This window comes from Nothobranchius furzeri, chromosome 5 (genome assembly GCF_043380555.1).
Source record: "Nothobranchius furzeri strain GRZ-AD chromosome 5, NfurGRZ-RIMD1, whole genome shotgun sequence".
Lineage (NCBI taxonomy): Eukaryota > Metazoa > Chordata > Actinopteri > Cyprinodontiformes > Nothobranchiidae > Nothobranchius > Nothobranchius furzeri.
In genome coordinates this window covers 54,970,569-54,985,591 of record NC_091745.1, presented here as the reverse complement: position 1 = coordinate 54,985,591, position 15,023 = coordinate 54,970,569, and positions in this window count along the sequence as shown.

Below are 15,023 nucleotides of genomic sequence, written 5' to 3'. Positions count from 1 at the left end.
GTCAATTCCAGTATCTCCTTTTCACAGAAGCACTGAAACATTTGCACAATCGCCTCACATCTATTTATTAGTTCCTCTTTTATGCCTCAGTTTCACGCTGCCTCTCTTGTATCGACAAGCGCCCACTGTGATATTTATGTCACATATTTAATATGGACATGGGAATGATTATCAAATCCATACTTGCCACGAGAGCCTGATCAGCCCTAAATAATGGATGAGCAAGGATGCGACTCAATTTGAGGCCGCACTGAAAGACCAGGCAAGTGTCGCAATAATCGACCCCCTCCACCCGCCCCAAACACCTCCCGTGCTCTCTGGAACGTCATTATTCCGGTCGATCTTTTCACCCCTCGCTTGACATCATTCAATGTAATCATCCTTCAATAAAAAACCTGCTTGTAATAAAAGGAACAAGTCGGGTCAATACACAGAATATGGAGAAGGATGACCCTGCAGTGGGACACGGCGTATAAATGGGCCTCTTTATCAAAGCAGATAGCCGCCTGGTGCCTTAACAGGAATTCGACCGTGGCTGGAGTTATCATTGCTGTTACCTTTTGTATCATCAGTGCTTGGACTCCGTGAATATGAGGAAGAGTGATGGCTACATTAATGAATCAATGAGCTAATGAAGCAGCCTTTGTGTTGGTTTATTGAAATACACTGAGGAAAATTGAAGACTTCTGCAGCATCTCCGTTGAATGCTCTGCTGTCATATCATCCGAAACGGCAAAAAGTAGAAAAAAATCAAAGGAAAAAAATTGTTCTATCCAAACTGCACACGTTCAGGGGAAAATGAAGCAATTCTGAAGAAAGAAGCAAAAAGTTTGCAAAGATCACACCGATACCAGGCACCATTCTTCACACAAATGCAAGCTAAAGCCGAGACCAAAGAGCCTTGTCTGGAATGAGAATAGTTTGAGGGGTCAAATTAGCTGACAGGGTAATCTTGTAGGGGCGACATGCCGAGCTGCTGATTATCCCTGAGCTAGCATCATTTTTGTTTATCAAAAAATGTTAATTGCCTGTTTTTACGAGTAGGAAAAGATTAAAAGTTAATAGCAGAGACTAAATAAACACAATGCAATTGCATGGGGCTCTAGAAGATGGTAATTAATTTGTGGCCACCCCTGAGCTAATTAGCTGATATAAAGCAGGAAAAAAGAAGTTAATGAGGCTTAATGTAACTGATACACTGAAAAGTTAGCGCTAATGAATTTATGAATGCGTGAGGAAATGCTCGTTCCAACTTTCACTCTGCACCTCCTGGAGATAGAAAACTTTGTTGCTGCTCCCGAGCTCGATCACCTTGAGTGCACGCTGTGTTAAAGTCTATATAAAATTTCATAGCTCTGTTAGATCCGGCGTGTGGAAGCAGCATCAGAAGTGCTGCCTCCATGCAGAGACAGAGATGGTAGACCATGGGAGGGCCCATACCAGCCCAGCGGTTTGTTGTTTTGTCGATCCTTAGGGTGTAGCCGGTCTGAAGATGTAGAGGCTTCTATATCAGAAGGTGTGAGGAGGTCAGTACGCCCAAGGAAATGGAGCTATGGACGACAGTAATCTGCTACAGGTTTCCTACGGGGCTTCTTCTGAGGATGATCCAGGGAGTTGTGTCACGGTGTCATCAGCTGCATGCCAATCACCGCATACACAAGCATCTAAACTGCTCCTGTCATTCCTTTCCCTGGATCTGATTGGGATGCCACTTCCTCACATGCTCATTCCGCTAACATCCTGTCCAGCTCATTTTACCCCCGATTTCACCTCCACACTCTCTGCTTATTTTAAACTGAGGTTCAAGGGTCATTTAAATGAAATGATAGGACCCTGTTGAGTCCTGCCATCATAAAGAGGTAGTTGACCCTGTCATACATACGATTTATCTGTGAGGCAAGGATCATCAGAGGTGACTAGTAAGCACACTTAACAGGCTGACCTGTCAAGCCTTCATGTGGTGACTTTATGTCTTTATGAAGTGTAGAATGGGAGAATAATCCCATCATAACATCCCTGTTGTATTATATAAATCAGCTCTTCTCTCTACAAGTTAGCCTCCTTCCTCTGTGTTTACTGCTCGTAATTTATCATCACACTCAGATGGAGGAGCACATACATTGTTTATGACATCCAGATAATAGATTTATGACTACCAGGGACCAGACTTTATTGTCATAAATGAGAACCCAAGGATTAGGGTGTTTGTATTGAAACACAGTTGGAATAGTTGGAGTTGGTCTCAAAAATGTTTGATCAAAAACAAAAAAAGTGAAGGAATTACGTTTTTTGTCTCATTGTGCACATTTGATTTTCTGAACTACGTTTATGACAAAAATGTTTGATTTATTAGTCCAGAACTCCCCATGCACCTTAATCTAGATTGAGGTGGCTTCACATTTTATCAGCAGCAGCTATTTGAAACATCAATGTCCAAACAGAAACAATTCTCTTACAGCCTGAAATATAAAGGAATAATACTAAAACTATCTTTTCTAAACCAAATTATTTAGTGTTTAGAGTTAATCATGCAGTGTAACCTGCAGATCCTCCACCAGAGGGCAGCATACATATTTAGGCCTGGATATGGAAGCTTTTTGATGAACGTACTAATCCTAATTCTCCATCCGTGTACTTGAAGCCCAGAAGAGGTTTGATGCTAATTTGTGACAATACTCCACATGGAGTTAAAGGTGTTGGGTGATGGAATATATAGGTTAGTAGTAGTAAAACCGCCAAAGTTTCCCGGCTATGTCTGCAGCTCACCGCTCCCCCAGGTGATTCGTCAAATGTGGAGAACAAATTTCACACACCAGTGTGACAAATAATGGGACTTTAACGTTAACTTACTTTTAGTGCCACTATAAAATTTACCTTGTACAAACCATTAGATACCTGAAATTCACTGAAACAAAGCAGATTAGTTTTGCTTAATTTCCTTTCGCTTGGCACATTCATTATTGTGAAGAAAATAATCAGAATATATTATCGAATTAGATTTTGGGTTCTATTTGTTCCAAACTGAGACACTGCAGGTGTACATTAGACCAGCAGAAGCCATCATGTTTCTGGACTGTGACTGTTGGGACTTAGTTTTGAATGGTCACTAACACAACAAATCGCTGACGATGCAATCTGTTGGGTTCCTTAAAAAGGAAACTTTTAACTGGCAAAATGAACTGAACTCAATGCACTGATAAGTGGATTAAATTGGAGTTTACTTTGTGATGTACCTTAAGACAACTCTTGGTTGTGATTTGGCAATTTATGAATAAACTGAATTGAATTGAGGGACCACACAAGTGGTGATTAAAATAACACAGACATTCCAGATTTAGTCCTACAATGTGTGGTGTGTCACAGCACAGCTACAACTACACATTACAAATGAAATTTGAAACGTAAATTTGAAATGAATTTTCACCACGCAGATATCTGCCAGTCAGACAAGAAATCCCATGAGATTAAACTTCACTTCAAAATAAACAAACATGGAGGAGGAGCATGCAGCGTGTTTTCATAACCTTGCTTTCTGTCTGGCTACAAAAATCAGACCAAGTCAATCGAACACGTTTGATATTTATAGTCAGACATGTCTCAATGTCTTCCCGAGCAGACCAAAGTACTCACAACACACCACACATTTATCCATCCATCTATGTTCATCTGCTTATTCATGGTCGGTTTTGGGGACAACAACTTAAGCAGAGAGGCCCAGACCTCCCCTATCCAACCACTTACTCTAAAGCATGTCCTGGCCTACCTTTGGGTCTCCTCCCGGTTGGGCGTGCCTGAAAAACCTCACCAGGGAGGCATCCAGGAGACAACCTAACTAGATGAATGATGACCTCTTGATGTGGAGGAGTAGTGGATCTACTCCGAGCCCCTCCTGGATAACCAAGCTTCTCAACCTTACTCAAAAGCCAGGTGGACATTGCAACTTTTTCACTCATAGCGTTCAGCTTCAGCTCAAACTCTACGATTTCCTGGCATGCAAATCTCACGAGTCTATGTACATCTAGTAGCAACACGTTGGACCTACAAATATGCTAAAAAAAAGCAGTTTTTACACAACACGCCAGATTTTTTGGTGTTGGTATTGATGTCTGTTGTTCTTTGGGAGTGCTATAGGAGGACAGGTACAGAACTCTATAAATAAAAGCGACGAACGTGCGTTAAAAGGGAAATAGCTGGCAAGCTGTGGTGACGCATGTTTGCGCATACACCGTGCAGGGTTCGAGTAGTTTTTGGGTCGCAACACCGATTCAACAGTGCAATACCCTCACAAGGAATGAGCAAAATATCAAACACGCCAGACATTCGTACGAGCTCATGATTGCTAAATGGTAGCTGGTCACTTGGTGTCAATCGCTTCTCGGAACCCCCTGTACACTACACGACGCTCAGTGCAATACTCGCCCCGATTTGTAGATTTTTGAACAAAAGGAAATTCGGCTCAAAAAATTAAACAAGTTGTACAGAGTATGCCTGGCTTAAAAGAGAGTTGAGACACCCTGCAGGGAAAACTCATTTTGGCCGCTTGTGTCTGCAATCTCATTCGTACGGTCACTACCCACAGCTCGTGATCATAGGGTAGGAACGCAGACTAACTGGTAAATCGAGAGCTTTGCCTTCCAGTTCAGCTCTCTTTTCACCATGACAGACCGGTACAACCCCTGCATCACTGCTGACGCAGCACCAATTTGCCTGTCGATCTTGTGATCCAACTTTCCCTCACTCGTGAACAAGACCCTGAGATACTCCTCCACATGAGGCAGGATGTTGTCCCTGACCTGGAGAAGGTCTTCTACCCTTTTCTGATTCAAGACCATGGTCTCAGAAGTAAGTTTTAACTGATAGGATTATCTTTAGAGCCATTACATTAATTGTGCACATCATTAAGTTTGTTGGAGGGGGAAGACCGGGTGAGTTATTGGCAAGATTATCCTGCTTTGTCAACATGTTGGCCCAACATGTTTGAAAGACTGAATTTTGGGTAAAAAGTTGCCTGTTGGTGAAATTAATCTATGTAGGGTAGATATGTGGTCAAAATCCATTGTATTTCAAAGGTTTTGTTCGAGTGTTCTGATGAATTAAATGATTTATCTTACTGGAGAATTGCAGGAGCATTCCCAAACAGTGTCCTCCTGGGTGAAAAACAATTGACATTGACTTGGCTCAAATCTTTTTGAGGCTCCGGTCCAAAACCTGTTGAGGGGCATGTCGAAAGCTCGCTGACAACAATTTGTTCCTTAATTCAAAACGCCAACCCGGTTGATCCAAAGTTGATTCATATATAGCCGGGCTGATGGGAAGGACCATATTATCAAGGGAAGCAGAAAAACCAAATCAAAGCAAATGAATAGCAGCTCAGAGGGTTGCCGTGGCGACCCTTATTTTATCCTCAGTAACATTGTGCGGTGGACAGTTGGTGCATAGTAATCAAAGGATGGAGATGACGGGATTGCCATAGTGGGTCAAATACTCATTTCATAAAAGCCTCCAGCAGAAAACTAAAACATGATGGGTCAAATACAGGTCTAAATGCCTTTTCCAGTTTTCCTATTTTCTCATTTTCTCATATCCGTCTGCACTCTCTCGCCTCTGTAATGGAAAACTATTTCACAAGCATTTCTTCGTTGGTGAGGGGGTCAAGGGGTCATCGCTGATGTCACTCTCAAAGTAACCAGTGGCAAATAGGTCCTGACATGTGCTCTCCACTGAGGGAATGAGACTGGACAGCTCCTCTGGATTTCCGACTGATAAGCCATAGAAAAGAATATGTGCTTCTGCCTTTTGAGAGACTAATACCAGCAGCTGAATTAAGGCACAAATAACAACTGGGTGATCTGAAGCAAGGTCCTGATGTTTTTTTTTTTCCTCTCTTCTTTTCCTTTTCTCCCTTGTTTGACAAAATGTGATTTTTTAAGCTGGATTGATTTATTACTCAACCGAGTTTCAGACCAATCTGCACATTTTCTCTAAGAGACTTCACATCACTTGACAAAAGTGAAACCCTTCAGTTGCGCTGTGTGCTTTACTTCATGTAAGTGACACTCATGTTCTTTTCCTCCTTCCACCGTCTTCTTGTCTTTGTCTCAAGTGTGAGAGCGAAACAAATTCCTCTTGTTCTCTGTCAGAGGCATGTGGGGTGCGTGACTCGCTCAACACATCCCCATCTAGTACTGATTTCTACGCTTGTTTGTTCTGTACAAGCAGGCAAAAAGCCACCATACAGCGAGAGCACTTCTTTACTGTCATCTCATCTGTTCTCTTGTCATAGCAGGAAATATAAGAGAAGTCATTAAAATGATGATGTCGACTGAATAATTGCATTTAGTAGTCTAACTACAGATATTTTCATCTAATTCTTTGCAGTTTAATGTTTACTCTTTTTTTTCTCTCCACTCAAAAGCTATTTTTGTCATAACCCTTAGAGTTGATTGTGGTAATTACGTAGGGTCAATATTTATAATCGACAAATATTCTTAATGTGTGTTTTTCTGAATCTACATTTCAGCTGAAAATGTACCACCTCCATACCACTGTATCAGTCGGCCCTGACCCCTGTCATTCATTTATTTTTTATTACTAACTTAAAATGAAATAGTTGTCATTTTACACAGACAATGTTTAAAGCTTAAGCATTCATGATAGGGGATATGATGATATAAATTATTTATTCTTTTCTTTTTGTACTAAGGGAGACCCCACACATATCCATATTGATTATATCGGTTTCGAGAATTTAGAGTTAGACAATATCGGATATCAGTAAACAACCCTAAGAAAGCCTTCTTCCTATTGGCTGGTTCCAGTTTTATGTCTAGCTTACTTCATGTAAACAAAAAAAACTTAGAAAATGAATTATGCTTTCTCATTTAGTTGTGTAGAAGCCAAATATGAACATAATTATTTATTTGCTGCCTACAAAGTACCACTATTACATAAGGAGAAGTGAGCGGGGCTTTCACATACTCCGAGTCCAAAACCAACATGGCAGCAGATCTAAATGGGATATTGTGGCTTCACTATTCTACAACACAAGAAGGTGGAAATAATATTCATAATTTTGAAAACAAAAATTGTGTGCTTACATTTAGTTGATTTACGCTGTTCCTGCGTGTTAGAGTGCAGCTTTTATGAAGGCCGACATATCAGCTGTATTAACCATTAGGGCACATTTAATTATCTATAATTATGGCTAGCAAATTACATTTAAATTAGACAGATTTTTATGTATTACATGAAATTTATGATACATATAACAGACCTATAGTTGAAAAGAGCCTTGTTTTTGATCGTCTACAGGTCAGTTTCAGTCTAACAGGAGTTCAGAACAAGTGGAAATGTTGACATTTACTGTCTTATTTTATTGCTAAAAACTATTTTAAATACATAAATATTAAGATCTTTGCTGTATTTTTCACTTTTTAGCAGTTTTTTTTTACTTGTTTTGTAAAATATGCTGCTGAACTGCGAGCGTCTGTTTAAAAAAGCAGTCTTTATTTTTGAAAATGTAAAAGGTCCTAGCTGTTCTTTTTTGAATAAAATAAAATGTTAACTGAGGTGAAATCAAGTCTCCTTGAATAAAAAATAAATATGAAGTGAACAAACAAAAATCTTACAGCGCAGAAAGTAAGTGTCCTCTTCAGTGGATGTAAGGAGCTTTTATGAGGAATCCTAAAGTTAACTGATACAAAAACCTTAACTGAGGTTTATTTTGACTGATGAAGTAAAATGCATCTTTTGGGTATTTTAAAAGTCAACTGGAGTCAATGAAACTCCAGGTGGAACAAATATGTGTTGACAGAAAAAGCAGTAAGATGGCTAATCCTTCATCTGAACAATTTCACATTCTTTTGCTAAAATCAAAACAATCTGACTGACAAAGAAAAGGAATTAAACTAAAGGGCATAAAAAGAAATCCTCAGAACAGATTCCTAGGGAGTCAATCTGAGCACGCACTTTTCAGCCGTCCATAACGGTATTTCATACCAATTATTGCCCCCACTGAGCAGGTGACAGACTGGTGTGCAGAAGGCAGCCACATACAAAAACTCCCTATAATCCCAGAATGACGGATTGGGGAGGAAGCCTTGCAGTGATTTGTGACAAAGTAACTGAACATAGACTCCTGTACTTAGAAACGTCAGAGCGGTTTGCCTTCATGCTTATGGGAACAGTCTGCGCGGTGATTTGATGCACGGGTTTAACTCGCTCTCGGCTTACGGGGGCCATCACCACTCAAGTTCTAAATTGAAAAATTACTGTAGGGTGTCTGGTTGGTGTTTACTGTGTAATAATCAATAAATATGATACATTTGCTTCAGACATTTTGTAAAACCCCTGACACGGATGCAGTTTATTTATTTTCAGACTTTTTTCTCTTGTCATTTTATTACTTTTTTTTTTTTACTCCTGTCCAATGTTTCCTGCAGAACTGATGCTGTCCTTTTCACTCTGACTGTTGCCTATAAAACCCATACACTCTTCCAGGGTGTAATTTTTGAAGCCTTAAAGCTTCCCACTTGTTATGTTTCCTTCACATCAATATGTCACCCAGCTGCTACGCAAGGATGTCAGCTTAATGCAACTCTGGGGTTAACAAAACACCATCTTTGCCTGCTGATTGATAGCCTGTCAGAGCTCACAAAACAGACAAAAAAAGTTTAGAAATTTGATCCACCTGTCATCTCGCCTGTGATTATGAATCTCTTCCTCTTAGGCCTGTTCAGATGCATTCTAGCTTGGATCTAGTTACATGAGTGAGAGGGCAAACCTCCAATCACTAGAAATGTGTGTGTGTGTGTGTGTGTGTGTGTGTGTGTGTGTGTGTGTGTGTGTGTGTGTGTGTGTGTGTGTGAAGAGAGTAAGAAAACAATCTTTTTATTTTGCCTCTAAAGATAAAAATCACAAAGCACTTCACAAAAACAAAACAAAACAACCTAAATATAAAAAAATAAAAAAATGATTAAAAATATGTTTAAAATGAGAAGAAATAAAATTTGTGAATGAAAATGTGAGGAAAAGAGAGAGAACATGAATAGGAAAGAGGGAAATCAGTGGATCTTGGGAAAGCTAGACAAAGAGAGAGATAGAGCGAAAGAAAGAGATAGATAGCTAGATAATGAGAAAGAAGAGAGAGAGAGAGAGAGAGAGAGAGAGAGAGAGAGAGAGAAAGAAAGAGATGGAGAAAGAGAGAGAAAGAAAGAGATGGAGAGAGAGAGAGAGAGAGAGAGAGGGAGAGACAGAGACAGAAAGAGAGAAGAAAGAGATAGATAGATAGAAAACGAGAATAAAAGAGAGATAATTATAGAGAGAGAAAGGATGACAGAGATATAGATGGAGAGCGAGAGAGAGAAAGAGAGAAGGAAAGAGATAGATGATGATAGATAGATAGATAGATAGATAGATAGATAGATGATAGATAGATAGATAGATAGATAGAGAGATGCTAGATAGATAGATAGAGATATGCTAGATAGATAGATAGAGAGAGAGAGAGAGAGAGAGAGAGAGAGAGAGAGAGAGAGAGAGAGAGAGAGAGTCTTGATATAAACAACTGGGGCCGCATTTATCAAGCTTGCTTACGAACAAAACGGGATCGGACAACTGCGTATGCAACTTTCCATGCAAACTTTGGGATTTATGTGCACAACTTTAAGTTGACTAAGGACCTGGCTTATGCACATTTTGGACATAGAGCACCTGCAGTGCTGTTGCTGAGAAGAATACAATTATGAAATCCTGCAGCATTATCAATTGTACTGCTTCGGTTTCACACTGAACACACAAATGCGCGCACACTCACACACACGCGAGCGTGCGCACACACACACAGCCTGAAGTGCAGAATGCAGAGTATCAGCAGGGGGACAGATTCAGACAGAATGTCATGCATCTGTGACAGTGTGTGTCCTGTCACTGTGACCCGAATGATCATGTGCCCTGGCTTCAACCACAGGAGAGATCTTTGTTTGGCTGACTGGTTAGCGCACGTGACTTTCACCTGGGAGTCTGAGGATCGAATCCCGATTGGACCATTTTTTTATATCCGCCACAGATCTCTGAAGAATTCACAACATTGACGGCTTCAGCAAGTTTGTGCCACTCCGTGGATTTTCTCTTATTTTTTGCAAAAGCACTTCCTTTCATTTCTCCAACACCCCCACAGGTATCTCAATTTCTGCGCTCTGTGAAATTGCGCTTCCTTGATCTGCCTTGATCTACAGTCATTCCATCGTCATTGGCGGAGTGCTGTAATAGCCAGCTTATGTATATGCATGAGATCCACAAGGCACTTTGCATTGACTATTTATGGCAGTAAGTGGGCGTGGTGAGGGCGGGATGTGACTAAAAAGCAGCTGAGAGACATTCTCGTTAGTTTCCGATTCATGAAGAGGAGATTGCATGCAGCTGTGCGTACTCCATGTTTGACAGATCACAAACCTAGCTGGCGTAAGTACATTTTTTTTTTGCTGAGCTCAAGTACAGTTTCAGTAAGGAAATGTTTGATAAATGAGACCCCTGGATACTGTGCTGATCCCGCCAAAATAATACGCCACCACACTGTTAAATCTGACGACTAATATCTACAATAAAAATGACTTAATTATAACTTACTCTAACCAAGTCAAACTAGTACAAAGTACTTGGAAAGTTGTTGAACTAGTTTATCTAAAGCCCTTTTCAGACAGACATTCTGGAACATTTGCGGACAATTCAATCCGGTTTTTAACCGGAACTGTGTTTTCAGACACACCACTTTTGTACCGGAACTTGTCCTTTCAGCTGCGTTCACACAGCAGGGAAAAGTTCCAGATGTCTGACGGCGGCGGGGGGTGGGGTGGGGTGGGAATCGGACTTAAGAAGAAGAAGAAGAAAATAACATTTCTATAGCGCCTCTCAAGATAAAAATCACGAGGCGCTTAAGCATAATTCTGCGCACACGAAGACGCATAAGAGACCTGGATGATGAAGCTCAATGGTTAAAGGAATCACTGAAGCGGTGTGAAGCGCTCCGTCGCGCGTCTAGACGGTACCGTAGGAGGCGAGCTGCCGTGGTTCGCCGCATGCTACAGCAGCGGGCTATCTAGGTGCGCACAGCGTCCCCCGGTCCCCTCCTCCTCCCCCTCCCACTTGTCCGGAACTACCTCACCAGTCTGAATCAGCCACCCTGTCCGTAACAAGTCCGGACCTGTTACTAGGGGCTTCGTCCGGATAAATTCCGGAACACATTATCCGGATGTTTGTATTCAGACAGAAAGTTCTTACGGACAGATTCCGGCACATTTCCGTTTTTCATGGCCTGTCTGAAGGGGGCTTGAGTTGTAGATCCCTAAGCTTTAGTGAACTGCAAGCAAAATTTTGAGTACAATGTACTCGTTTGTCTTACCCCTACTGCACACTGGAAGCAAAAGCGGCGCGGAACAGCACCGCTTCAAATATAATCCATTATAGTCTATGGCGTGTAGCAAACCAGTCGCAACGCCGCAATTTCCAGAAGCAGCACAGAAGCGGCACACCGCGCCGCTAAAGGTTTGTGTTCTGTTTTTTCGGCGAGCCGCTTCTGGGATGCGCCAATTTACCGCAGTTAACATAGGGCTAGACAGGAAATCACACATGGTTTCAGTATAAAATCCCCAGTAATTTTAAAAATAAAAGTATTGCAGCAATACAGTTTCATATATATGCAGCTTCCGTGTGACCTAATGGCTTATTTACTCACAGCATCGTTCCAGAAGTTTGGTGGTGTGTTTTCATGACTTTCATCCTGGTGGTGGAGAGGAACTACATCATATATGGCATCAAACAGCGATGTCAAACGTGATTTCCTTATTTTTAGTTTAAAGGCAGACTGCATAAACAAACATAATCTTTGAAGTCCCGAGGGATCCTGTGATCTCATCAGTCGAGCAAGGCAGAGAAGCTGCTTCACTGCTGAGACTTTCCCAGTGTGCAGTTGAGTCCTGTGATTGTCGCGATTAAACCGTTACACTGCTGTTCCGTGCCGCTGATGATTTCAGTGTGAAACTGGGGTGAGAAAAAAGGGGTGGAGTCTGCAAAATAACTCTGCAGGTGTTATAGCCGCTGTGGGAGTTCAGAATTAGCTGTTGAGGGGTTATTTTGTCCAAAATGATCTCTACAGAGTTAAGAAACACTCCTTCACTGGGTTTTAACTCTCACATCAGTGTTACATATCAACTGTATGACTTTTTTAGTGTTAAATTAATTATTCTTAATGTTAAATGAACAATTCTTAGTGTAAATTTGACCAACACTCCAACATTCACACTCAAATTTGCTGTGTAGAGTGCAAGTAAGGGTAGCATACACTTTAAAGTTTTTGACAAAAATCGTCATTTGCATGTTTTTACTGTGTGGGCATCGGAATGAGCCCCCGCACCGTGAGAACAAACATCTCAGCTCTAAAGCCGATCTTCATCCGCATACGTCACACGTCACGTGATCAGGAAGCAGAAAATCCATGTGTTAGGAGATCGTTTTGGGCCACTGCTGTAAAAAAAAGTGAGGCGCGAAACGGAAAAGCCTCTGCCGATCACAATTCAACAACGGATTATGAAAGAAACGTTTGAAACTTGCAGCTTGAAATGCGCAGATTCTTCCTGATGTAAGAGGTGAGTCTCCGCTTTGTTTTGGTTGTTTTGGCGTCGACATCATCCTAGCGCGCAACGTTCTGTGACTCTTAAAAAAACTGTAAAAACAGTGAGAAATGCTGGCAGCGAAGGGCTTTTACCGATCAGAAAACGGCTGGCAGCGAATGAGTTAAACACTGTGAAGTTCAATGAACTTAAATGTGCTAGTAGAAGAAACTCACACCATGTAACGGTTACTCAGAATAAAAAGTGACATGTACTTGTTTGATATTCAATTAATGTTTACTTCATAAAATCTAGTTAGTAGCAGTATTTAGTACCAGTAACTCATCTAAAGCAAGCGATGACTCCTATTGTAAAAGTTCTTTGCATCAAAATGTGATTGGGTTCATGGAGGTCAAACAGGACAAATAAATCATCAGATTGATGCTGATAATAAAAAAATAACGAATCAAGCAAAAATTTAAAAGCCTTAATTTTCTATGTCCCGGTTAGCTTTGTAACCCCCCCCCCCCCTCTTCCTCCCACAAACAGAGGAGGACATGTTGCTTTATCCATAACCTCACAGTGAACTGCAGATGACCCTTGAGTCAACTGCATTAGCTTTGGGGTGGTCAGACTGAAGTCGGTGTGTGTGTGTGTGTGTGTGTGTGTGTGTGTGTGTGTGTGTGTGTGTGTGTGTGTGTGTGTGTGTGTGTGTGCGTGCGTTCATGGGGTGCCAGAAGTGAGTGAAAGAAAAGGGGGGTGGAGGGGTGTTTCAAGCTCTCCATTACTGTTGTTTAGGTTAGGGGGGTTAACTCAATGAGGCTAAGTGAGTCTGAGCTGCAAATCAGATCAGAATACTTGTGCATGCACATATGCACAATTGCAAATGTACAACACAGGAGTAATCACATTAAGGGATCACTAATGCATTTTGTTGAATCCTCCCTCTATGGAGGTTTATTTGTAGCAAAACTGAATCGTATCTTGCTAATATTTGCAATGAACTTCATTACCCTCCAACCATTAAGCTGTCAGGATTTGAACTTGCAACCTAGAGGTGTTAAACCCATAAATCCAAGCTGTCTTCTTCCAACACAAAAACAAAAAACAAATCATAGTTTTCAGTTTCAAACTTTGGCGTCTGCCAGATAGCTCATGAGACAGATTTATTTGAGATTTTCTTTGTTTTGATTGTTTTGTTGTAGCAGGCTGGGAAGATGGGACTTCCAGCTGCTCTCGATGCGTGGAAGTCCTGGGAGTCCTGGCCCGGCTGCCCTCCCCGCCGGCCCCGCCAAGCAAGCATGCGCTGTTGTGGTGAGCGGCGGGGGGTTGATGGGGCTTAGTAGGCTGGGCCAGGAGACCACAGATGCCTCAAATGACTTGGCATGATGGGATAGTGAAGGGTTAGGAGCACGACTCACGAGTAAATCAAAACGTTTTTTCAGTGATATGTTGGGTGAGTTTTACCAGGAGGAGGAGGAGGAGGAAGGAGCCAAGTGAACAGAATAAAGGCAGAGAAACAAAAATGTCTTAAGTCATACTTGGGTAAATTCAACAATGATGTCATTTGGTTTCAGTTTTACATTTTTACTCCTTTCTTAGCCAGTATCTCACTAGGCTATAGCATGAGGGAAATTCTAGTCATACATTTTCAAATAAAAATCTTATAGGTGTGTGATTTTAGTATTCTAGAACCCATCAAACAATTTTCAGCTTAGTTTCTTTTTGAAAACTAGCTCGGGCACTAGGCCTGTCTCTCTACAAACATAGAGCACTGTGATTGGCTGGACACATAACTGTTCGGTCCAATGGTAGACCAGCTGAGGCTACAATGGAGCGTGGCTAGACTTACCTGCAAAGCTCTGTCTTTTGCTACGGTTGGTCTGGATTTGTAGGCTGACCAGGTAGTGGTCAGTTGACAGCTCCGCCCCTCTCTTCACCCGAGTGTCCAAGACATGCGACCGCAGGTCAGATAAAACAACAACAAATTCGATCATCGAGCTGCGGCCTAAGGTATCCTGGTGCCAAGAGTACATATGGACACCTTTATGTCTGAACATGGTGTTCATTATGGACAATCCATGACTGGCACAGAAGTCCAATAACAAAACTCCACTCGAATTCAGATCAGGGGGGCCATTACTCCCAACCACACCTCTCCAGGTCTCACTGACATTGCCCACATGAGCGTTAAAGTCCCCCAGCAGAACAAGGGAGTCACCGGTAGGAGCGCTTTCCAGCACCCTCTCCAAGCTCTCCAAAAAGGGTGGGTAGTCTGAACTGTAGTTTGGTGCATAAGCACAGACCACAGTCAGAACCAGTCCCCCCACGGCGGGAGGCTACCCTCTCATTCACTGGAGAAAACCCCAACATACAGGCACCAAGATGGGGCAACTAGTATGCCCACCCCTGCTCGGC